Source organism: Monodon monoceros, unplaced genomic scaffold, assembly GCF_005190385.1.
Source record: "Monodon monoceros isolate NGI ecotype Baffin Bay Population unplaced genomic scaffold, NGI_Narwhal_1 Super_Scaffold_4, whole genome shotgun sequence".
In the NCBI taxonomy this organism is placed as follows: domain Eukaryota; kingdom Metazoa; phylum Chordata; class Mammalia; order Artiodactyla; family Monodontidae; genus Monodon; species Monodon monoceros.
Genome location: NW_021703781.1, coordinates 15,024,871 through 15,049,337, shown reverse-complemented (window position 1 = coordinate 15,049,337; position 24,467 = coordinate 15,024,871). Strand labels below are relative to the sequence as shown.

The following is a 24,467-nucleotide window of genomic DNA, read 5'->3' as shown; positions in this document are numbered from 1 at the left end:
TTTAGATTCCACAGGTAAGTGATATCATGTGGTATTTATCTTTCTGTTTCTGATTTCACTTAGTATGATAATCTCTAGGTCCATCCATGTTGCTGCAAATGGCATTATTTCATTCTTTTTTATGGCTGAGCAGTATTCCATTATATATTCCATTTTATACACACACATACACACACACACACACACACACTCTCCACATCTTCTTTATTCATTCACCTTTTGATGGACATTTAGGTTGTTTCCATCTCTTGGCTGTTGTAAATAGTGCTGCTATGAACATAGGGGTACATGTATCCTTTCAAATTATAATTTTGTCCAGACACATGCCCTGGAGTGGGATTGCTGGATCATATGGTAGTTCTATTTTTAGTTTTCTGAGGAACTGAGATACTGTTTTCCATAGTGGCTGCACCAACTTATATTCCCACCAACAGCGCAGGAGGGTTCCCTTTTCTCCACACCCTCTCCAGCATTTGTTATTTGTAGACTTTTTAATGATGGCCATTCTGACTGCTGTGAGGTGGTACTTTATAGTAGTTTTGATTTGGTCCCATTTGTTTATTTTTGTTTTTATTTCTTTTGCCTTGGGAGGCTGACCTAAGAAAACATTGGTACAATTTATGTCAGAGTGTTCTGCCTGTGTTCTCTTCTAGGAGTTTTATCGTGTCATGTCTTATATTTAAGTCTTTAAGCCATTTTGAGTTTGTTTTGCCTGTGGTGTGAGGGTGTGTTATAACTTCATTGACTGACATGTGGCTGTCTAGCTTTCCCAACACCACTGGCTGAAGAGACGCTCTTTTTCTCCACTGTATATTCCTCCCTCCTTTGTCGAAGATTGACCGTATGGGTGTGTGTTTATTTCTGGGCTCTCTGTTCTGTTCCACTGATCCATATGGCTGTTTTTGTATGAGTATGGCACTGTTTTGATTACTGTAGCTTTGTAGTATTGTCTGAAGTCTGGAAGGGTTATGCCTCCTGCTTTGTTCTTTTTCCTCAGTATTGCTTTGGCAGTTCTGGGTCTTTTGTTGTTCCATGTAAAAGTTCTGTGAAAAATGTCATGGGTAATTTGATAGGGATCACATGAAATCTGCAGATCACTTTGGATAGTATGGCCATTTTAACAATATTCTTTCAATCCAGGAGCATGGGATAACTTTCCATTTCTTTGAATCATCTTCAGTTTCCTTTATTAATATTTTATAGTTCTCAGCATATATATCTTTCATCTCCTTGGTCAGGTTTATTCCTAAGTATTTGTGTTTTTTGATGTGATTTTAAAACGGTTTGGTTTTTTACTTTTCTGATATTTCATTGTTAGTGTAAAGAAATGCAACTGATTTCTGTATGTTAATCTTGTATCCTGCTACCTTGCTAAATTCATTTATCAGTTCTAGAAGTTTTTTTGCAGTCTTTAGGGTTTCCTATATATACTATCATGTCATCTGCATGTAACAACAATTTTCCCTCTTCTTTTCCAGTTTGGATACCTTTTATTTCTTGTCTGATTGCTGTGGCTACGACTTCTAATACTGTGTTGAGTAGAAGTGGTGAGAGTGGGCATCCTTGTCTTATTCCAGATTTTAGTGAGAAGGCTTTCAGCTTCTCACCGTTGAGTATTATATTGGCCGTACATTTGTCACGAATAGCTTTTATTATGTTGAGATATGTTCCCTCTATGCCCACTTCGGTAAGATTTTTTCTCATGAATGGATGTTGAATTTATCAAATGCTTTTTCTGCATCTATTGAGATGATAATGTGATTTTTGTCCTTTCTTTTGTTGATGTGCTGTATCACACTGATTGATTTGTGTTGAATCATCATTATGACCCTGGGATGAATCCAACTTGGTTGTGGTGTGTAATCTTTTTTATATGTTGTTGGATTCGGTTTGCTAATTTTTCTTTTTTTTTTTTTCTTTTTGTGGTACGCGGGCCTCTCACTGTTGTGGCCTCTCCCGTTGCGGAGCAACAGGCTCCGGATGCTCAGGCTCAGCCGCCATGGCTCACGGGCGCAGGCGCTCCGCGACATGTGGGATCCTCCCAGACCGGGACACGAACCCGTGTCCCCTGCATCGGCAGGCGGACTCTCAACCACTGCGCCACCAGGGAAGCCCCTGTTTGCTAATATTTTGTTGAGGATTTTTGCATCTATATTCATCAAAGATACTGGTCTGTAAGTTTCTTTTTTGGTAGTGTCTTTGGTTTTGGTATCAGGGTGATGGTGGCTTCATAGAATGTCTTTGGGAGTGTTCCCTCCTCTTCAATCTTTTGGAAAAGTTTTGGAGGTGTCAGTATAAGTTCATCTTTGTATGTTTGGTAGAATTCCTCTGGGAAGCATTTTTAAACTGTTCCAGATATAATTACTTACTCTGGTGTTCCAGAGGGAACTAATTATACTGCTTTAAAACACTTCCCATGTTGTATTATACTTAGTTATATATATCATGTATATTTCTGCTTCTCTAGTTAGTTAAGGGACGTATAGATACCCTGTAATTTGGAATCACAAGATGATTTTTAACTGTCAGAAGGTAATTGTAGGGAAGTAGATTTTGTTTCTCACCTGTGACTTTCTCTATTGCTTATTTTATTATGTTGCCTTTACAGTTCTTCTACCTGCACTACACCTAGAGTATTCACGTTGAATCACTATGTGCAGATAGCCCTCTGTAGCTACAGGTTCCACGTCCATGGATTCAACCAACTGCGGATCGAAAATATTCAGAAAAAAAAAATTCCAGAAAGTTCCAAAAAGCAAAACTTGAATATGCTGCACTGCAGCTATTTACATAGGATTTACATTGTATTAGGTATTATAAGTAATCTAGAGATGACTTAAAATATGTGGGAGGACATGTATAGGTTATATGCAAATATGGTGACATTTTCTATGAGGGATTTGACTTGAGTATCTATGGATTTTGGTACCTGTGGGGTTCTGGAATCAGTCCGCCATGGATACAAAGGGATGACTGTTCATCCATGCTTTGTGCCGAAGATATCCAAAAGATTTTGAAGAAGATTTTAGGGGAGTGAGGAGGAATGTTGTTTTGGAATAAAAAAAAAGTCTAAGACATCCTCCCCCTAAAATTTTGCTTTGGGTTTCTTCGTGCTACCTTCACTGCTATCATTGTTCAGAATTGTCAGTTTGTGAAAGTGGCCCTGTTAAAATTACACAGTACATCTTTTCAGTGTTAATAGTTCACAGTACTTCACAGTGAACTATTAGCATTTAGGAATCGGTCCAAAGAATTCTGAATGTATTATCACTATGTTTATTTCTATAGAATTGAGCAAGATAACACAACTTAGAAGTTAGTGAGAAAGACAAAAAGAAATTGATATGAGTAAATAGGTATCATAGCTTTTGAAGGTGCTAGATCGCCAGTTCATTTTCTGAGAAACTGTAAATGGAACAAGTCAAGAATTTACACTGTTTTTCCTGTGTAAACTGCATGTCAGGGTATCTAAATAGTTATTTAGGGAAAGTCCTTTTTAGAAGAATTCCAGATAATAAGTGCAGATGGAATGACAGAATTAGCATATCACTTTTGGGCAGCCCTTAAATAAATAATGGAGAATGATCATTTGGTGAATCAGGCCGGCAACACTTGAATATAGTAATCAATTGAAACATTACTTTAAGTGGGATAACCAGATATTACGTTTTTTCTAATGTGATGGATTAGGAAAGTACATGTATCATCTCTGGAGTATGCTTGTCAAAAATTTGAAAGTGAATCATGTCTCTAGATCTTACTACAGTTTACTGGAAATATGGGGAATGGAGGAATAAGTTAACACTGTAAGGAAATAGCTAAATTTAGGATATGAGAAATTCTACAGGACAAATGACTTGTTACAGATTAAGTGAGATTTGAAGAGATATATCCGTCAGATAAAGTGTGTGGTTCTTGTTTCATTCCTGGTTTAGACAAATCAGTAGTAAAAGTTTCATTTTTGAGATGATTGAAATTTGAATATGTACTATGTATTAGAGGATATTGAGGAATTATTGCTAATTTTGTCAGATGAGATAATGAAATTATAGTGTCAATTTAAAGAAAAGTCTTTAACTGATAGTGATACATTCTTGACTAGTACGGGTGAAAAGATATGATGTCTATGATTTGCTCTAACTCCAAGCCCCAAGCCCCCTTCCCCCAAAGAAAAAGAGAGAGAGAAATGGTAGGACAGGAGAAATGAGACTGTTAACTTGCATGGCCTTTCATTCTACAATTATCTCCTTACTTACATATATATTTGAAAAATTTCAGAACCAAAGATTTAAAACAATTAACCTAAAATATGTGTATCATAAAGATTTCTAGCAGCCAACATAGAAAACTAGGTCAGTAACATAATTCAGTGCCTATACAATAAAAACAAAGCAACTTGGGGAAAAAGCACAATTATTCCAAACATTTATTAAGACCAAAAAGAAGTTTTCCTTGACAGTGTTCTTGAGGACACTATGTAAGATAGTGTGAAAAGCATTTTAAACCACATCCCTCCAGTAAATAGAATCAATTTTTTGTAGCATTCCTCAAAATGGCCAGTGAAATCCCATCCATGATTAATTCCAGTGAAATCAGCTTTATGGGGAGCCAATATGATACATTCTAGGAACCTCACTTCCCAGTAGAATTCATTAGAGGTCTCATTCCCATCTCTACCACTCCTCCCCCCCATTTCTTTAATGATTTCTTCCCCTAACCCTGTTTCAGATTAGTTAATATAACATAAATTTCCTTATAGCTGTTACTGTTGGCCAAACAAATTTGATTGAATTTTGTTTTCTATGGTTTGTTTCCAAAACAAGTATTTTTTAAAATGTAAAAATGTTGTCTTAAAATAAACATTTAAAATACCATAGTCGGCACTCACTCCCTCTTGTGAGAGCACTGGAATCACGACTAACTGCTGAACAGTCATCAACAGGAAGACACTGGAACTCACCAAAAAAGATACCCCACATCGAAAGACAAAGGAGAAACCACAATGAGATGGTAGGACGGGCACAATCACAATAAAATCAAATCCCATAACTGCTGGGTGGGTGACTCACAAACTGGAGAACACTTATACCACATAAGTCCACCCACTGGAGTGAAGGTTCTGAGCCCCACATCAGGCTTCTCAACCTGGGGGTCTGGCAACTGGAGGAGGAATTCCTAGAGAATCAGACTTTGAAGGCTAGCGGGATTTGATTGCAGGACTTTGACAGGACTGGGGGAAACAGACTCCACTCTTGGAGGGCACACACAAAGTAGTGTGTGCATCGGGACCCAGGGGAAGGAGCAGTGACCCCATAGGAGACTGAACTAGACCTACCTGTTAGTGTTGGAGGGTCTCCTGCAGAGGTGGGGGGTGGCTGTGGCTCAACGTGAGGACAAGGACACTGGCAGCAGAAGTTCTGGGAAGTACTCCTTGGCGCGAGACCTCCTAGAGTCCACCATTAGCCCCACCAAAGAGCCTGAGTAGGCTCCAGTGTTGGGTCACCTCAGGCCAAACAGCCAACAGGGAGGGAACCCGGCCCAACCCATCAGCAGACAAATGGATTAAAGTTTTACTGAGCTCTGCTCACCAGAGCAACAGCCAGCTCTACACACCACCAGTCCCTCCCATCAGGAAACTTCTGCAACCTCTTAGATAGCCTTATCCCCCAGAGGGCAGACAGCAGAAGCAAGAAGAACTAAAATCCTGCAGCCTGTGGAACAAAAACCACATTCACAGAAAGATAGACAAGATGAAAAGGCAGAGGGCTATGTACCAGATGAAGGAACAAGATAAAACCCCAGAAAAACAACTAAACGAAGTGGAGATAGGAAACCTTCCAGAAAAAGAATTCAGAATAATGATAGTGAAGATGATCCAGGACCTTGGAAAAAGAATGGAGGCAAAGCTCGAGAAGATGTAAGAAATGTTTAACAAAGAAGTAGAAGAATTAAAGAGCAAACACGTAGAAGAACTAAAGAACAAACAAACGGGGATGAACAATACAATAACTGAAATGAAAAATACACTAGAAGGAATCAACAGCAGGATAACTGTGGCAGAAGAATGGATAAGTGACCTGGAAGACAGACAGGTGGAATTCACTGCCACGGAACAGAATAAAGAAAAGAGAATGAAAAGAAATGAAGACAGCCTGAGAGACCTCTGGGACAACATTAAACGCAACATCATTCGCATTATAGGGGTCCCAGAAGGAGAAGAGAGAGAGAGAAGGGACCCGAGAAAATATTTGAAGAGATTATAGTCAAAAACTTCCCTAACATGGGAAAGGATATAGCCACCCAAGTCCAGGAAACACAGAGAGTCCCAGGCAGGATACAACCAAGGAGAAACCCACTGAGATACGTAGTAATCAAATTGAAAAAAATTAAAGACAAAGAAAAATTATTGAAAGCAATAAGGGAAAAACAACAAATAACATACAAAGGAACTCCCATAAGGTTAACAGCTGATTTCTCAGCAGAAACTCTACAAGTCAGCAGGGAGTGGCATGATATATTTAAAGTGACGAAAGGGAAGAACCTACAACCAAGATTACTCTACCCAGCAAAGATCTCATTCAGATTTGACGGAGAAATCAAAGGCTTTACAGACAAGCAAAAGCTAAGAGAATTCAGCACCACCAAACCAGCTCTACAGCAAATGCTAAAGGAAATTCTCTAAGAGGCAAACACAAGAGGAGAAAAGGACCTACAAAAACAACCCCATAACAACTAAGAAAATGGTAACAGGTACATACACATCAGTAATTACCTTAAATGTGAATGGATTAAATGCTCCAACCAAAAGACACAGGCTCACTGAATGGATGCAAAAACAAGACCTATATATATGCTGTCTACAAGAGACCCACTTCAGACCTAGAGACACAAACAGAGTGAAAGTGAGGGGATGGAAAAAGATACTCTATTCAATTGGAAATCAAAAGAAAGCTGGAGTAGCAATACTCATATCAGATAAAATAGACTTTAAAATAAAGAACGTTATAAGAGACAAGGAAGGACACTACATAATGATCAAGGGATCAATCCAAGAAGAAGATATAACAATTATAAACATATATGCACCCAACATAGGAGCACCTCAATATATAAGGTAACTGCTAACAGATATAAAAGAGGAAATTGACAGTAGCACAATAATAGTGGGGGACTTTAACACCTCACTTACACCAATGGACAGGTCATCCGATCAGGAAATTTATAAGGAAACATAAGCTTTAAATGACCCAATAGACCAGATAGATTTAATTGATATTTATAGGACATTCCATCCAAAAACAGCAGATTACACTTTCTTCTCAAGTGCACACGGAACTTCACCAGGATAGATCACATCTTGGGGCACAAATCAAGCCTCAGGAAATTTAAGAAAATTGAAATCATATCAAGCGTCTTTTCTGACCACAACGCTATGAGACTAGAAATAAATTACAGGGAAAAAAAACGTAAAAAACACAAACACACGGAGGCTAAACATTACGTTACTAAATTACCAAGAGATTACTGAAGAAATCAAAGGGGGAATCTAAAACATACCTCGAGACAAATGCCAATAAAAACACGATGATCCAAAACCTGTGGGATGCAGCAAAAGCAGTTCTAAGCGGGAAGTTTATAGCAATACAAGCCTACCTCAAGAAACAAGAAAAATCTCAAATAAACAATCTAACGTTACACCTAAAGGAACTAAAGAAGGAAGAACAAACAAAACCCAACATTAGTAGAAGGAAAGAAGCCATACAGATCAGAGCAGAAATAAATGAAATAGAAACAAAGAAAACAATAGCAAAGATCAATGAAACTAAAGCTGGTTGTTTGAGAAGATAAACAAAATTGATAAACCTTTAGCCAGACTCATCAAGAAAAATAGGGAGATGACTCAAATCAATAAAATCAGAAATGAAAAAGGAGACGTTACAACAGACACTGCAGAAATACAAAGAATCCTAAGAGGCCACTACAGGCAACTCTATGCCAGTAAAATGGACAACCTGGAAGAAATGGACAAATTCTTAGAAAGGTATAACCTTCCAAGACTGAACCAGGAAGAAATAGAAAATATGAACAGACCAGTCAAAAGTAGTGAAATCGAAACTGTGATTAAAAATCTTCCAATAAACAAAAGTCCAGGACCAGATGGCTTCACAGGTGAATTCTATCAAACATTTAGAGAAGAGCTAACCCCTCTTCTCAAACTCTTCTAAAAAATTGCAGAGGAAGGAACACTCGCAAACTCGTTCTATGAGGCCACCATCACCCTGATACCAAAACCAGACAAAGATACTACAAAAAAAGAAAATTGCAGACCAATATCACTGATGAATATGATGCAAAAATCTTCAACAAAATACTAGGAAACAGAATCCAACAACACATTAAAAGGATCATACAGTATGCTCAAGTGGGATTTATCCCAGGGATGCGAGGATTCTTCAATATACGCAAATCAATCAATGTGATACAACATATTAACAAATTGAAGAATAAAAACCATATGATCATCTCAATCAATGCAGAAAAAGCTTTTGACAAAGTTCAACACCCATTTATGATAAAAACTCTCCAGAAAGTGGGCATAGAGGGAACCTACCTCAACGTAATAAAGGCCATATACAACAAAGCCACAGCAAACGTCACTCTCAATGGTGAAAAACTGAAAGCATTTCCTCTAAGATCAGGAACAACACAAGGATACCATGTTCTTGGATTGGAAGAATCAATATTGTGAAAATGACTATACTACCCAGAGCAATCTACAGATTCAGTGCAATCCTTATCAAATTACCAATGGGAATTTTTGCAGAACTAGAACAAAAAATCTTAAAATTTGTATGGAGACGCAAAAGACCCCGAATAGCCAAAGCAGTCTTGAGGGAAAAAAATGGAGCTGGAGGAATCAGACTCCCTAACTTCAGACTATACTGCAAAGCTACAGTAATCAAGACAATGTGGTACTGGCACAAAAGCAGAAATATAGATCAATGGAACAGATCAATGGAACAGGATAGAAAGCCCAGAGATAAACCCACGCACCTACGGTCAACTAATCTATGACAAAGTAGGCAAGGGTATACAATGGAGAAAAGACAGTCTCTTCAATAAGTGGTGCTGGGAAAACTGGACAGCTACATGTAAAAGAATGAAATTAGAACACTTCCTGACACCATACACAAAAAGCAACTCAAAATGGTTTAGAGACCTAAATGTAAGACCGGACACTATAAAACTCTTAGAGGAAAACATAGGAAGAACACTCTCTGACATAGATCACAGCAAGATCTTTTTTGATCCACCTCCTGGAGTAATGGAAATAAAAACAAAAATAAACAAATGGGACCTAATGAAACTTAAAGCTTTTGCACAGCAAAGAAAACCATAAACAAGACGAAAAAACAACCCTCAGAATGGGAGAAAATATTTGCAAACGAATCAGTGGACAAAGGATTAATCTCCAAAATATATAAACAGCTCATGCAGCTCAATATTAAAAAAACAACCCAATCCCAAAATAGGCAGAAGACCTAAATAGACATTTCTCCAAAGAAGAGATACAGGTGGCCAAGAAGCACATGAAAAGCTGCTCAACATGACTAATTATTATTGAAATGCAAATCAAGACTACAATGAGGAATCACCTCACACCAGTTAAATTGGGCATCATCAGAAAATCTACAAACAAAAAGTGCTGGAGAGGGTGTGGAGAAAAGGGAACCCTCTTGCACTGTTCACAGGAATGTAAATTGATACAGCCACTGTGGAGAATAGTATGGCGGTTCCTTAAAAAACTAAAAATAGAATTACCATATGACCCAGCAATCCCACTACTGGGCATGTACCCAGAGAAAACCATAATTCAAAAAGACACATGCACCCCAATGTTCATTGCAGCACTGTTTACAATAGCCAGGTCATGGAAGCAACCTAAATGCCCATTGACAGACAAATGGATAAAGAAATTGTGGTACATATATACAATGGAATATTACTGAGCCATAAAAAGGAACAAAATTGGGTCATTTGTAGAGAGTTGGATGGATCTAGAGACTGTCACACAGAGTGAAGTAAGTCAGAAAGAGAAAAACAAATATCATATATTAACGCATATATGTGGAACCTAGAAAAATGGTACAGATGAACCAGTTTGCAGGGTAGAAATCGAGACACAGCTGTAGAGAACAAATGTATGGACACCAAGGGGGGAAAGTGGCAGTGGGAGTGGTGGTGTGATGAATTGGGCGGTTGAGATTGACATGTACACACTGATGTGTATAAAGTGGATAACTAATAAGAACCTGCTGTATAAAATAATAAATACAATTCTAAAAACAAAAATTATTTATGACATAGAGCTAGAAAACATCTTAAGTCATCTAATATTTTTCCTTGACTTTAAAGAAGAGCATAAATTATTTTATTTTTGAAAATTCTGAAGGGTATTTCACAATTTCCTTCAGTAGCCCATTTTAGTATCTAAACATACCGTTTTGAACTTAAAAAAAATCAAACTCTTCTATTTTAGCAACTTGAGACTTAGATCAATTACCCCTAGGCTAATAAAAATGCTAATCTTTTAAAAATTTTGAAACAAAGGGTGATAAAGAATAACTGTCTCAAACCTGGTCTGGGATATAACTTTTGTATAACAAAATTTATAATATTTTAGGAAGAAATCAGCATTTCTGATAAAATGTATTATAATCATTATGTTCAATCTAATGGAATTAAACATTTTGAAAAACTAGCTTCTCTATTGATAATCAGGCAAAAGTTTAATAGTTTAACAAAATATTCTTTTTTTGTATTAGTGTAAGTAGTCTGTTTTTGTTGTTGCTGTTGTTTTCACTGGATGTCTCTAATTGGACTGAATCTTTTAGTTGACTTGTTTTAGGTCTCTTGTGGCAATTTTGAAATAAAACTTCATACGTGCTCATAATTTAAAAAAAAAATACCATTCTCATCTACTTCCTTAGAGCTTTGTTTTTCCTTAGAGCTTTTGCTGTTAACTCTTCTCCCTCTCCCCAACCACTCTAAGTTTTTGAGTAACTAGATCAACTGTATGAAGCATCCTGCAGACAGTTCTCCATAAACATTGTTTTGTGTGGAGCTTTTCCCAGGTAATGGGCAGGAGTGAATTGAGATTTTACTTGCTGGCAACTTGCTGAAATGCAGGTCCTCTGTGTTACTGGTTAAATCTGAACCATTATTCGGTGAAACTTGTGTTAAGGTTCACATTCTTTGGTGAAAGTTGAAGTGCCTAGCAAGAACAGGACATTTCCTGTAATTTGAGATGAGCCATTATTAAAGCCAAGATTCTCCAGAAAATAATTTCAATTACTGGATTACTTTTCTATTGCTGTGTAATAAATTGCCAGAGTTAGCAGCTTAAAACAACACAGACTTATCATCTCACAGTTTCCATGGATCAGGAGTCTGGGCACAGTTTAAGCCGAGTCCTCTGCTTGGGGACTCACAAGGCTGCAAATCAAAAGTGTTGGCTAGGGCTGAGATGTCATTGAGACTGGGTCTTCTTCCACGTTCACATGGTTGTTGCCTGAATTCATTTCCTTCCAACCGTAGAACACAGGTTGACTTGCATTTTCAAGGCTGGCAAGAAAGTCTCTGACGTCTAGACCCTTGTTTAAAGGGCTCACCTTATCAGGTAGGCCCACCAGGGGAAAATCTCCTTTTTGATTAATTTAAAGCCACCAATTAGGGACCTAAATTACATCTGCAAAGTATTTTCACCTTTGCCATTTAAAACAACATAATCATGGGAGTGATATCCCATCACCTTTGCCATATTTCATTGGTCGGGAACAAGTTGCGAGTCCTACCCACACTCAGGGAGAGATGATTGTACAAGAGCATGAAGCTTATTTTGTTTGTTATTATGCAGACAATATTAATGGAACTTGAAGTAGAAGAGAAAAATAGTCACCCATAATCCTGCCAGCTGATGACTAAAAATGTTTTCCTTTGGCTGTGTGCATGCATACATTTTATAAAGAACCTATAGAGCAAAGATCCAGTTTTCTGTTGCTCTCTACTTAGGAAAGGCATTTGTTTTGTTATTTACCTAATATTTATACTTGCCACTTTTAAAGAATGAAATTGTTTTAGGTGGCTATGTATATTACTGGTTGTCTTAGGTTAATCAAGGTATAATTCACAAACAGTAAAAATCATTGTTCTCTGTGTATAGTTTTGTGTTTTGATAAGCACATGTATTTATGTAACCAGCATCACAATAAAGACATAAAATATAATCTTGTGCCCATTGGTAGACAAGCCCTCCCCCCCTGCATCCCAGACCTTGACAATTACTGGTGTATTTTCTGTCCCTGTAGTTTTGCATTTTCAAGAATGTTGTATAAATGGTATCATATACTTCAGAGCCTTTTGGGCTTTTCCTTTCACTTAGTACAATGCATTTGAGGTTGTGTAGTAAAGGAATAGCATTCCTTTGACATAGTAAAAAATACATATTTTGTCTTTGTCCCTGGTTCCTGGTCTAGAACCCCTAAAAACCCTTGAAAGGAACATTTTCTGTTATTCATAATAAGCCTTTTCCAACCATGTCTGACTTGATGAACTCTTGGTGGGTCCCTAGATAGCTTCAGAATGGTGGCGGGTTGCCAGAGGAATCAACAATGTGATTAGAGGTTGGAACTTTCAGCTCCATCCCTGGACCTCCAAGGAGGGAGAGGGTTTGGAGATTGAGTTCAGTCACCAGTGGCCTATGATTTAATTAATTATGCCTATTTAGTAGAACCTACATAAAGACCCTGAAACAGTGGGGTTCGGAGAGCGTCAGATTTGGGAAACACATCCACTCGCTAAGAGGGTGGCACACTCCCAACTCTGTGGAGACAGAAGCTCCTGTGCTCAAGAACCATCTGGACCTTGCCCTGTGTGCCTTTTTATATGACTGTTCACTTGTATCCTTTATAATAAACTGGTAATAGTAAAGTTTTCTCTGGAGTTTTGTGAGCCATTCTAGCAAATTAATGTACCTGAAAGGGGGTGGGGTTTATGGGAGCCCCCCCCACCCTCGACCCTGTAGCCAAGTTGAACAGAAGTGTGGGTAACCTGGGGACCCAGTACTTGCAACTGGCATCTGGAGTGGATGTCTAGTGAGACTGAGCCCAAAAGCCTGAGGAGTCTAATACTGACTGAGTAGTTAATTGTCAGAATTGAAGTGAATTGTAGGACACCTAATTGGTGTCTGGAGAGCTGGAGAATTAGTTGGTATGAGGAAAAAATGCACACATGTGGTGTCAGAAGTGTTTTGAGTAAAAGTCGCTCAGTTGTACCTAAAGCTGCCTAAGGTTTGGCCTTGCCCAGCTCCTGGGAGGTAACCTTTAAGCCCTTGGAACGTCCTGCTTAATAAGGGTGTCTTTGTTTACTTGGGGGCATTTGGCCACCCCAGATTGCCTATCCTGACAATGTGGCTGATAATTGCGTGGAAGCCTTGGGCTGTGTGGTATCAGTTTGACCTATAGAGGAGCTGAGACTAAAGTCAGCCATGCAGATGGTTAGCCCTACCTATGTTTCAGGCCTTGGATAAAAATGCTGGACACTGAGCCTCCGGTGAACTTACTTGATTGCTTATACTCCATGCACATTATCACAAGTTCTTGTTGGGGGAAATAAACGCTGTGTACACAACTACACTGGGAGGGGACACCTGGAAGCTTGGTGTCTTCTGGACCCTGCCGTATGCCCCTCTTCCCCTTATTGATTTTAATCTGTATCCTTTTGCTATATTAAACTGCAACCCTGAGTAAAATGGCTTTTCTCAGTTTTATAAGTCTAGTGAATCATTGAACATGAGGGTGGACTTGGGGACCCCTGAATTGCGGAGGTTCATTCATATTATTTCATGTATATGAAATATTGAATTATTTAAGTGTTGAGTAGCATTCCAAAGTTTGTTCATTCCCCAGCTGAGCCGGTTGCATCTAGCTTTTGGCAATTACAAATAAAACTTCTATAAACATCTGAGAACAGGTTTTTGTGTGAACATAGGTTTTGATTTTACTTGGGTAAAAATACCTAAAAGTGGGATTGCTGGGTTATATGAAAAGTTTAACTTGATGAGAAACTTCCAAGCTGTTTCGCGAAGTGGCTCTACCATTCTGTACTAGTCCCAGCTACTACTGTATGAGAGTTCTAATTGCTTCTCATTCTCCTCAGTATTTGATAGTGCCAGTTTTCTTCTTCTTTTAGCCATCTTAATAGGTATGTAATGGTATCGCATTATAGTTTTTCTTTCCATTTCACTAATAACTAGTGATGTTGAGTATCTTCATGTACTTATTTGCCATTTGTATATCTTACTTGTTAAAGTATCTGTTCAAATTTTTTGCCCATTGAAAAATTTTAAAAATTATTGTTTTGAGAGTTCTCTAAATTTTCTGGATACCAATCCTTCATCACATATGTGTTTTGCAAATATTTTCTCCTAGTCTGTGACCTTTGGAGAGGAATTTTTAATTTCAACAGTGTTTAATTTTATGGGTTTTATGGATTTTAAGAAATCTTTGTCTAACTCAATGTCATGAGAATTTTCTGTTTTCTTCTAAAAGTTTTTTAGCTTTTCAGATATTTTAGGTTATTTATTTTGAATTAATTTTAGTATATGGTATGAGAGATGGATCAAGGTTCTTTTTTTGGTGTATGAATGTCTAATTGTTCTAGCACTATTTGTTGAAGGGATTATCCTTTCTCCATTGAATTACTTTTTTACGTTTGTCTATCAATTGACTATATATGTATGAGTCTGTTTATGGACTCTCCATTTTGTTCTATTCATCTATCTGTTTACTCTTTTGCTTATATCATGCTGAGTTGATTAATGAAGCTTTACAGTATAGTCCTGAGGTAAGATACTATGAGTCTTTTAGTTTTGTATTTTCAAAATTGTTGTGAAAAAAAACTGTTTTGGTTGTTCCGGTTTCTTTTTCTCTTTTTTTAATTTTTTAAAAATTTATTTTTATTTGTTTATTTTTGGCTGCATTGGGTCTTGTTGCTGTGCACGGGCTTTCTCTCTAGTTGCAGCGAGCGGGGGTTATGTTGTGGTGCGTGGGCTTCTCTTGCGGTGGCTTCTTTTGTTGTGGAGCACGGGCTCTAGGCACGTGGGCTGCAGTAGTTGTGGCTCGCAGGCTCTAGAGTACGGGCTCAGTAGTTGTGGCGCACGGGCTTAGTTGCTCCGCGGCATGTGGGATCTTCCCGGACCAGAGCTCGAACCTGTGTCCCCTGCATTGGCAGGTGGATTCTTAACCACTGCACCACCAGGGAAGCCCCTGTTCCAGTTTCTTTACCTTAACTTACTGATTTTAGAATCAACTCGTTGATTGCCAGCATCAAAAAATTTGCTGGTATTTTAATTGAGTTTACTTTGAATTTGTAGATCAACTTGGGGCTAATTGAGTCTTCTAATACATGTTTATGGTATATCTCTTCACTTATTTAGGTCTTCTTTCATTCATCAGTACTTTGTAGTTTTCAGCATGGAGAGCTTGTACATATTTTATTACATTTATACATATTTTTATTTGTTTGGGTGCTATTGTAAATGGTACTGGTTTTAAATTTAGATTTCTAACTTTTTGTTTCTAGTGTATGGAGACATAGTTGATGTTTGCATATTGATCTTGTATCCTGCAACCTTGCTAAACTCATTTATTAAAGTTCTAGAAGCTTTTTTGAAGGTTCTTTATGATTTTCTATATAGACAATCATGGCATTTGCAAATAGAGGCAGGCTTATTTCTTCTTTTTCCAGTCTGTATGCCTTTTATTTCTTTTCTTTTATTGTACTTTCTAGGACTTTGAGTATGTTGTTATTGAATAGGAATGGTGACAGCTGATGTCCTTTCCTTGTTCTGAATTTTTGGAGGAAAACATTTAGTCTTTTACTGTTAAATATGATGTTAGCAGTAATTTTTTAGTAGATGCATTTTATCAGGTTGTTTAAGTGCCCTTCTCTTCCTGATTGAGAATTTTGTCAGGAATGAGGGTTGGTTTTCTGAAATGTGTATTTTTTGCATTTGTTGATGCTATCATATTTTTCTTCTTTAGTCTGTTGATCTGTTGAATTATACTGATTGATCTTTTAATGTTGAATCAACCTGCATTCCTGGAATAAACCTGCATTGGTTGTGGTGTTATCCTTTTTATAAATTACTGAATTTGATTTGCTAATATTTTGTTGAAGATTTTTGCATGTATGAGGGATAATGAGTTTTCTTTTCTCGTAATTTCTTTGTCTGATTTTGGTATCCAGGTTAATGCTTACCTCATAAAATGAATTTGAGACTTTCCCTCCTGTTCTATTTGTGTAGACTTTTTTCCCACTTTTTTTTTTTTCCTGTTTAGTTTCAGCTTTGGTAATTTCTTTTGACCTGTCTTCAAGGTTATTGATTCTTTCCTCAGCTGTGTTAAGCCTGATGAGCCAGCCAAAGGCTTTTAAAATTTGTTACTGCAGTTCTTGTTTTCAGCATTTCAATTTCAAAAATAGATGTTTTTGTATAATTTATAGAACAGGTAATGGTAACCAAACACGCAGGCACTGCCTTGGTGATCAGGGAAGTCACCCCCATGGCTAGGCTTATAAATTTTGATTGAATGCCAGCTATCATTGGCAAGGTAAGAGAGATTTAAGTATACAGTATTTATGCCAAGAAGTAGGCATGACTCTTATTCCATTAAGCTGTTAACATGGGGGGTTGAATCAGTCTTGCTTGAAGTTGATGAGGTTTTATGTTTTTTTGTTGTTGTTGCTCTGGTTACCTTCAGTGTATCGTCAACTGTAAATACTTCTATCATCACCTCATGCTTAAGGTGAGAGTTGATTTGCTGGAAAGTTTAACTCAGTATTTTTACTCTGCCTCTATGTTTAAGCCTTACTTGTATATCTGAGAGGCTCCCTCTGTACTCTTTTGTTCCTTCTCTACTAGTAGAGTGCAGTTACTTATTACTGGGAGCTCGTTTGCCTTGTGGTAGGCTAGGGCTTTGTGGTGGTGGGCATCAGGCCTTATTTTTTTGTCCTAGATCAGCGTTAGTTTTAGACAGGCTGTTTCCTTCTCTTCTCAGTAATCCTGCTTTTCTCCTGATAATAGTAGACCTTTATTGTTTGGTGCTAGGATGATTTCCTGTCCCTCTCTCAGGGGTAGATATTAGCCTCTAATTTGAGGGAATTATAAAAATTTGTATCATAAAACTACCAGAAGAGAATACAGAAGAATACCTATGTATTTTCTAAGCATGGCTTAAGGTCAAAACAAAGATTTTAGCGTATTTGTGTAAAAACTTAAAACTAGTGAATATCAAAAACAAAGTGCAAGTGGGGAAAGAAACATCCATGAAAATTTAGCTGTGAAAAGCAAATGAAACAATTGACTTTAAGATAATTTTTGTAATTAGAATAATTGAAAAATGGATTTTTAGCCATTATAAACAAAGAAGAATATAAAGGCATGCAAGGCAGAGGTTTCTAATATAAAGGTTACTTGTAATGCAGAGTATCTCAAAAATTCCTCCATTTGGAATTAGTTCTGCTAGGTTATTTTAATATGATAGTTTTAAGAGCAAATTTGGAGAGAAGAGGAAAGAAGTGATTCTACAAGGGTGTTTAAAAACTGTTGTTTAATTGGGAAATCTTTTGGTCTGTATTATTAAGTTTGTATGTATTAAATGATTGATATGTATATCTTCTGTGAGAGCTTTGAGATAGAAACTTTCTGGCTAAAAACATTTATTTTCCTAAGCAAAATTACTTTTGTCAATCCTTTAACATTTTTCAGGTTTGAACCTAGCATGTATCAGGAGAGTGTACTTTGCTGCTTGCTGGATTATTCAGAAGCTTTAGAAGCAAATTTTTAGGAACTTTATTGGTTATATTAGCCTCTACTTTTTCTGTATGATTCCTAGAGAAGCAGAGGGGTTTGCCCAAAGTGTACAGTAGTTAGCAGTAGAAGTAACTTAGACTTCTGTGACTCTTGCTCTTTCATTAAATTACATTATGTGACTGATAATTTTAAGTTTGCTATATTTGAGATATACATCTTAAAATACCCGTTTGTAAATGGCTCTATGGCATGGAAATTGACCAGTTTTAACCTAAGTGTATTTGCGTACTTTGTGAAAAGAGAAGTTGGCTAGTTTTCTGAATATTTCTCTTGGCCATTTAATCTTAGATAATATCAAAATGTGCCTTGAAGTAGCAGAATGTTTTGGGGATGTTGATTTGAATTTTAAGTTTGTAGTTAAAGTTTTTTCCAGGTCTCTTTTTTATGTGTGTCAATTTTGATTTTTGAAGAAAAAATCTAGGGGCCTCCAAATACTGAGCTTCTGTGAACATAGGCCTTGGAATTGGAACACTATTTTATACACGCTTTAATTGAATAAATAAATTATATGTAATAGTGAAGCACACGTGGAGCCAGAAGACAATGCTTTCCTTTATATAGAGTAATTTATTTTTATTGGATATTTATGTTTTGTAGTATGTTATAAATCTCATTATATGTAATCATGTGGCTTTTTCTAGAATATGCCAAAGAAAAGAATGACTAAAGATTTCGCATATTTCACTGCTAGGTCTTGTTTTGTTTTGGTTTTGTTTCTTTGAAGCCAGATGCCATTAATTTAAGAAATGTGTCTCAGAGCTGTGTGTACTTGACCGTGAAGTTTCGTCTGTGGGGAGGAACTTCAGTGGAGTAAGCATGCTGAGATTTTGAGTCAGTATTACTTTATTTATTTATTTATTTGGCTGCGTTGGGTCTTCGTTGCTGTGCGCGGGCTTTCTCTAGTTGCGGTGGGCAGGGGCTTCTCTTGTTGCGGAGCACGGGCTCTAGGTGTGCCGGCTTCAGTAGTTGTGGTGCAAGGGCTTAGTTGCTGTGCGGCATGTGGGATATTCCCGGGCCACTTTTTAGCTTAGGTTTTACTTTGACTTTCCCTCATTTGTAGCTTTAAATACAAGTATAGACGCTCTTTTACTTAATTAACTTCCATGGATATAAACAGAGCCATTCTTTGGGATTTTTAGCTTTGCCACTACTGACACGTGGTAATAGTGAAGGCTTGTGAGAATAATACATACCTTTAGGAACCTGACCTGTTGATAAATGAAGGAGCTAATGTAACAATTGAAGATGCGAAGTGCAAACTGCCATCTAGCATATGCATATTTTAATGGTAGTTAATAGTGGAAGCATTTGTGTGAGGGGTGAGACAAACAAGAAGTCCTATGGGACACACCGGGAAGACTCTTGGTATATGCTCAATGGCAACTTTTCATTTATTCTTTTTCTTATAGTTGCTCATTCTATAATGAGAAATTTTCAGTGCTATTATGTTCATTCTTTCTAAATTAAAAAAAATTATCATTGAAAATCAGATTTGAAGTCTCATTTTTAATAGAAAAATGTTGAAAAGAAGTGGTAGGTTCCTGCACATCCAGAATTTAAATTGGAAACTAGGTAACAAATGTGGAGGCCCAGTAGAGATTTCTTTATTTCTCCTTTCTTCCTTTCTTTTCACCTTCTTTTCATCTTTCTCCCTCTTGCTCCTTCCACGTGGCATCAAGAAGACAGAAAGTTATGTTTGTATGTTACCTTCATCAAAGACATTATTTGAGACTGTTCTCTTTGGAATACTAAGAATAGACTGGTGTTTTGCATATATACTTATAGGATCATTCGGGGGTTTGCGTTAAATTGGTAATTTGGTAACAGTGAAAGTTTTTCTTCTGAATTGTAACCCTTTCTCTGTATCTCTTCTTTAGAAAGTATCCTCAGGAACCACCTTGCTTTTCTGGTGAAGCTCAAGTTTCATGAAGGCTTTACATTGTACTTCCATGATGAAATGAGATAATGTATGTAAGACATTGTTTTAAAGGTGATGAATAACCCTATAGAAAGAACATGAACCCTTGTTTATGACCCTCACTTGAGAGATTCTAAGTTCCTCTTAGTTGGGTTGGATTTAGAAAAAGGTACATTTTTTGCGATGTTCATTCGTTAATTCAGTAACATGTATTGAGTATCTATTCTGCTCAGGTCTTAGTGGATGCTGGGAGTATTGTTATGAACAAGATAAATTGTCCTTGCTTTTATGGAGCTTATAGTCTGCCAAGGGAGACAAATATAAAACAGTCTTTTACACAATAAATGTTATAAATACAATTGTGATAAGTACTAAGACAAATGAGAAAAGTTTTGAAAATCCATAATTGGGGATTTGATAATCTTGGAATCAGATAGCTTCCTTAAGGAAGTGACATTTGAGTTACTTTATCATTATCATAAATGTGGTTGAGGAATTCAGTTTAAATAAGTGCTTAGGGAAATACTTAGATAAATATTAGTTAAGGTTTAATAATAAGCATGATAACAAATTTATATTCCATTCTACTCTTGGTCTTCCATTTGCAGAATTCAGTTGAAACTCTTGGCTTTCTTCATTTTAACATTGGCTTCCACAGTTCCTAGATATACTCATATAGTCTGAGCTCATAACCCAATCCAGTCTTTACATTTGGCAGTAAATAAAAGCCTCCAAGTTATAATAGATTTGAAAATTATTTGTTAAAATGCACTAAACTTACCTTGTATTCCATTCCAGGAATACTTCCTTAAATATTAAACAAACCAAGGCATTTCTATTGTCTATCTTTCCAGATAGACTGAACTTCTTAAGGACAGAGGCCCTATCTCCAGAACCTTGCAGGATGTGAGACACATAGTAAGTGTAAAATAAACAAATCCGTTATGAATAATCTGTGTTAAATAAGGAGGAAACAACTTGGCAACTGACCTTCCTGTTTCTTTTAAGTTACTTTTTAGCATAATACAGAGGCTTTGAATCAGAAGGTCTGGTTTTGAATTCCAGTTCCTTAATGTGTATTCCTAGGCAAATAACTAATTAAACTTCTGTAAACCTCATCTTCTTCATCTTTAAAATAAAGATTTATTTACATGCGATTACACGTGTAAAGTACTTCGCATAGTGTCTGGCACATAGTAAGTGTTTCACAAATGGTGGCTAATATTATTACAAGATACAGATCTTCCTTGGCTTACGATAGGGTTACCTCTAGATAAACCCATCAGAAGTTGAAAATATCCTAAGTTGAAAATGCATTTAATACACCTAATCTTCAGAACATCATAGCTTAGCCTTGCCTACCTTCAGCATGCTTAATATACTTACATTAGCCTACAGTTGGGCAAAATCGTGTAACACATAGCATATTTTATAATAAAGTGCTGCATATCTCATGTAATTGATTGAATCCTTTACTGAAGTGAAAAACAGAATGGTTGTAAGTGTATATCAGCTGTTAACCATTGTGATTGCATGGCTTGACTAGAAGCTGCAGCTTGCTGCCATTGCCCAGCATCAAGAGGGAGTATGGTACTACCCTTACTAGCCTGGGAAAAGATTAAAATTCAGAATTCAAAGTAAGGTTTCTACTGAATGCATATTGTTTTCACATTGTCCTAAAGTTGTAAAATTCTACGTTGATCCATCTTTAAGTTGGGGACTGTCTGTACATGCACTAAACCTTTTTACATATTTGTTTTATCTGTGATGCTTAAAATATATACCTATAGTGATGCAGGATACTGGTATGTGTTAGAGCAGATAATTGGCCCTTTCTTTAGTTAAACCAAGTGAAAAAGTAAAAAATAACTAGTTGGTTGTTTATGAAACTAAATTTGATGAACTACTCATTATTGATAATTAAGTGGGTAATGGTGGCACTTATTGTAATGAATACATTGTCTTCCTTTATAAGTCAGGTTTTTTAATAAACCAAGTAGATTTTATAAATAAATTTTTGTACACTTTTAAAAAACAAAACGATCCCCCATTTTATCTTGTATATAGATTAAGATAATTGGATGTACGAAATTTGCCTGAATTGTTGTGTATGTGTGTGTGTGGATATATTTAATGTACATATTTGGGTTTGGGGATGGAAAGAGTAGAAGATCTAGCCTATATATCTAAATTTTCAGCTTCTGTAAACTTAGTTATTTTAAGTACTTCTGTGTCACTGTCTTCATCTATATAGTGAAGTACCTATAACTTACAACTATAGTATTATAACTACTTTTCTTTATAGTTACTAATCCTGGCATTTTCTGAGGATCTTTATGAAAGAAAAGGATGTAAGGGAACTAACTGAACAAACAAATATTTTAAGGTTTCAAGTCTGACTTTAAATTTATTTTTATTCCATGTTATTTACAGTTATGAGTTGCTGGCAAAAATAATGTAACTACAGTTGACTGTTGAACAACTCGGGGGTTAGGGGCGCTGATCCCCAGTGCAGTAGAAGATCTGAGTATGACTTTACAGTCAGCTCTCAGTGTCAGAGGTTCTGCATCTGTGGATTCAACCAGCTGGATGGGGTAGTACTACAGTAGTACTTAAACGGAAGAAAACCTGCATGTAAGTGGACCCACGGTTCAATCCCATGTTGTTCAAGGGTCAACTGTACTCCCTGAAACAAAGCAAAAAAATGCCAGCAAACAAACAAAAATCCTTTAAGGCCGTTTTATTTTACATTTTAAAAAATGCACTTCAAGTTTCTCCAAAAGCAAAACATCCACACATTAGTGATTTGTTGTTGTTGTCATTGAACCCTAGGTACTGGTTGTAGTCAAGGGATTCCTAGACTGCTATCTGGAATATAGTTCTAAGAATATAAGATGTTTGAAAATGTTATGAAGATATATGGCCTTCTGAAAAACTTTTTGGTTTTGCATTTGAAATGTTTTGATTGATTTGGTTGATTGACATGCTTTTCAGAGCACTTGAAAGGACAGCATTCTACATATAGAGAGGGTTCCTAGGGTCCATTTAGAGGAGCTTGCCTACAAAATTAAAATCAGCTGGCAGTTTTATTAAGGCAACAGGACAACCTATACTCTAAAAATATAATTTAGTGAATGGTATTTATGTGATAATATGTGCATATTATATGTGCATCTCTTTTCTCAAACGACTTTATATTTTCTCACTTGCTCCCAGACTATCACTGAGATTAGGAAGCAGGCAATTTCAGTTGTAGCAATTGTGTCATACCAGAGATCACAAAGCAAGTCATTGATAAATTGGTATCTGAATTTAGATCTTACTTTGTTTTTTTCTTTCCGCATGTTAGATTATTTTCACCAGGTTATTTTACTGGCTCCTTAATCCACGTTGAGACTTTAGAAATCTTAGTCTGTAGTTCTCAAGGTGATTTGCTAAGTATTATACAGTATGTGCTAAAAGAGTGGACTTGGAAATAAGATGGCACAAGTAAAATTAAATTTTTCTCTCAACTTGCAAGTATGCATTTCTAGATATGGTTTTCCTTTGTTATCTATTACAGTTCTACATTTGGTCTTTAGAGTAGCAAAATTAGACAATGATGATTAAAATCTGTCTTGCAATTTAGGTTTTTAACCTGTTAGCTGCGGCCATGTATTTTCCATTTCAAACAGCTCAGCTTGGGTGTTGTAAGAAAGCAGATAACAGCCTTATGTTTATTTTAAATATTCAAATTTCTAGTGTAAATTCCTTTTAAAAAGGTAACTTTTTTTTTGTGGAGGCTTAGAAAAATCTTTAAGAAACCGAAATTTAGAAAAAGTTTTTATTGGACTAGCAGAATTTTGGGAGTTTATGTAATCAGTAGTGGCCGTGAAAAAAACCCACAACTGGGATTTTGAAAACTACTTTTTAAAAAACACTATAATGTATGCCTGAAATCGAACTTCTCACCGACATCTATAGAGGTTTGATCTAGAAGAATTGAAGGGTTAGATCAAAGAAGGAGTAATTGTTCTAAGTTGGAGATCTGTACGTGTATGGGTTACAAAGTCCTGTTATGATTGGACGGGAAGAAAACATAATTTATTTTCCTGAACTATGATTGGCTAAAATCCTTTTCTTTCCACGGTATTTTCTAACAACTGAATCCGGAGCCTTTCCCTGTTTTTATTATCTGATCAGTGAGTTTGGCGTATGTACTAGTACTAAAAGTACTCAAATTGGTGCAGAGACTGTGAATTTTAAGAATGTTGACAAAAAGCCCTCAACCGGATGTTTGGCTTTCTTACAATAAAGCAGTATCGAGGTGTAAATCTCTGAATAGCTCAAACCCATAATAAGTATCTCCCCAAAACAGGAAGAATGAAAGGATGACAGTGTTATCTTCATTTTCATTTAAAGTCGTGGACTGTGTTTCTGTCGTGACCGAGTTCTGTGGGCTTAGTTTTCATTTGAAAGTGTTGCTCTGCTTTGCAGCTGGGACTACGGGACTGTTAATTCAGGCAATATTGCGGCTAACTCAGACTGCAGGCGCCATGTGTTCTGAAAAACATCACTCTGGAGATGCGGCTTTTAACCTTGAGTTTGTTTTGTGACCCAGAGTGGAACCAGCACACT

General features: G+C 36.7%; 1 protein-coding gene across 1 annotated transcript in view; it reads left to right on the top strand.

The window, feature by feature from the left end:
• Positions 1 to 24,467, top strand: part of JMJD1C (jumonji domain containing 1C) — a 306,158-nt gene that overhangs the window by 35,786 nt on the left and 245,905 nt on the right. The window lies entirely within an intron of this gene.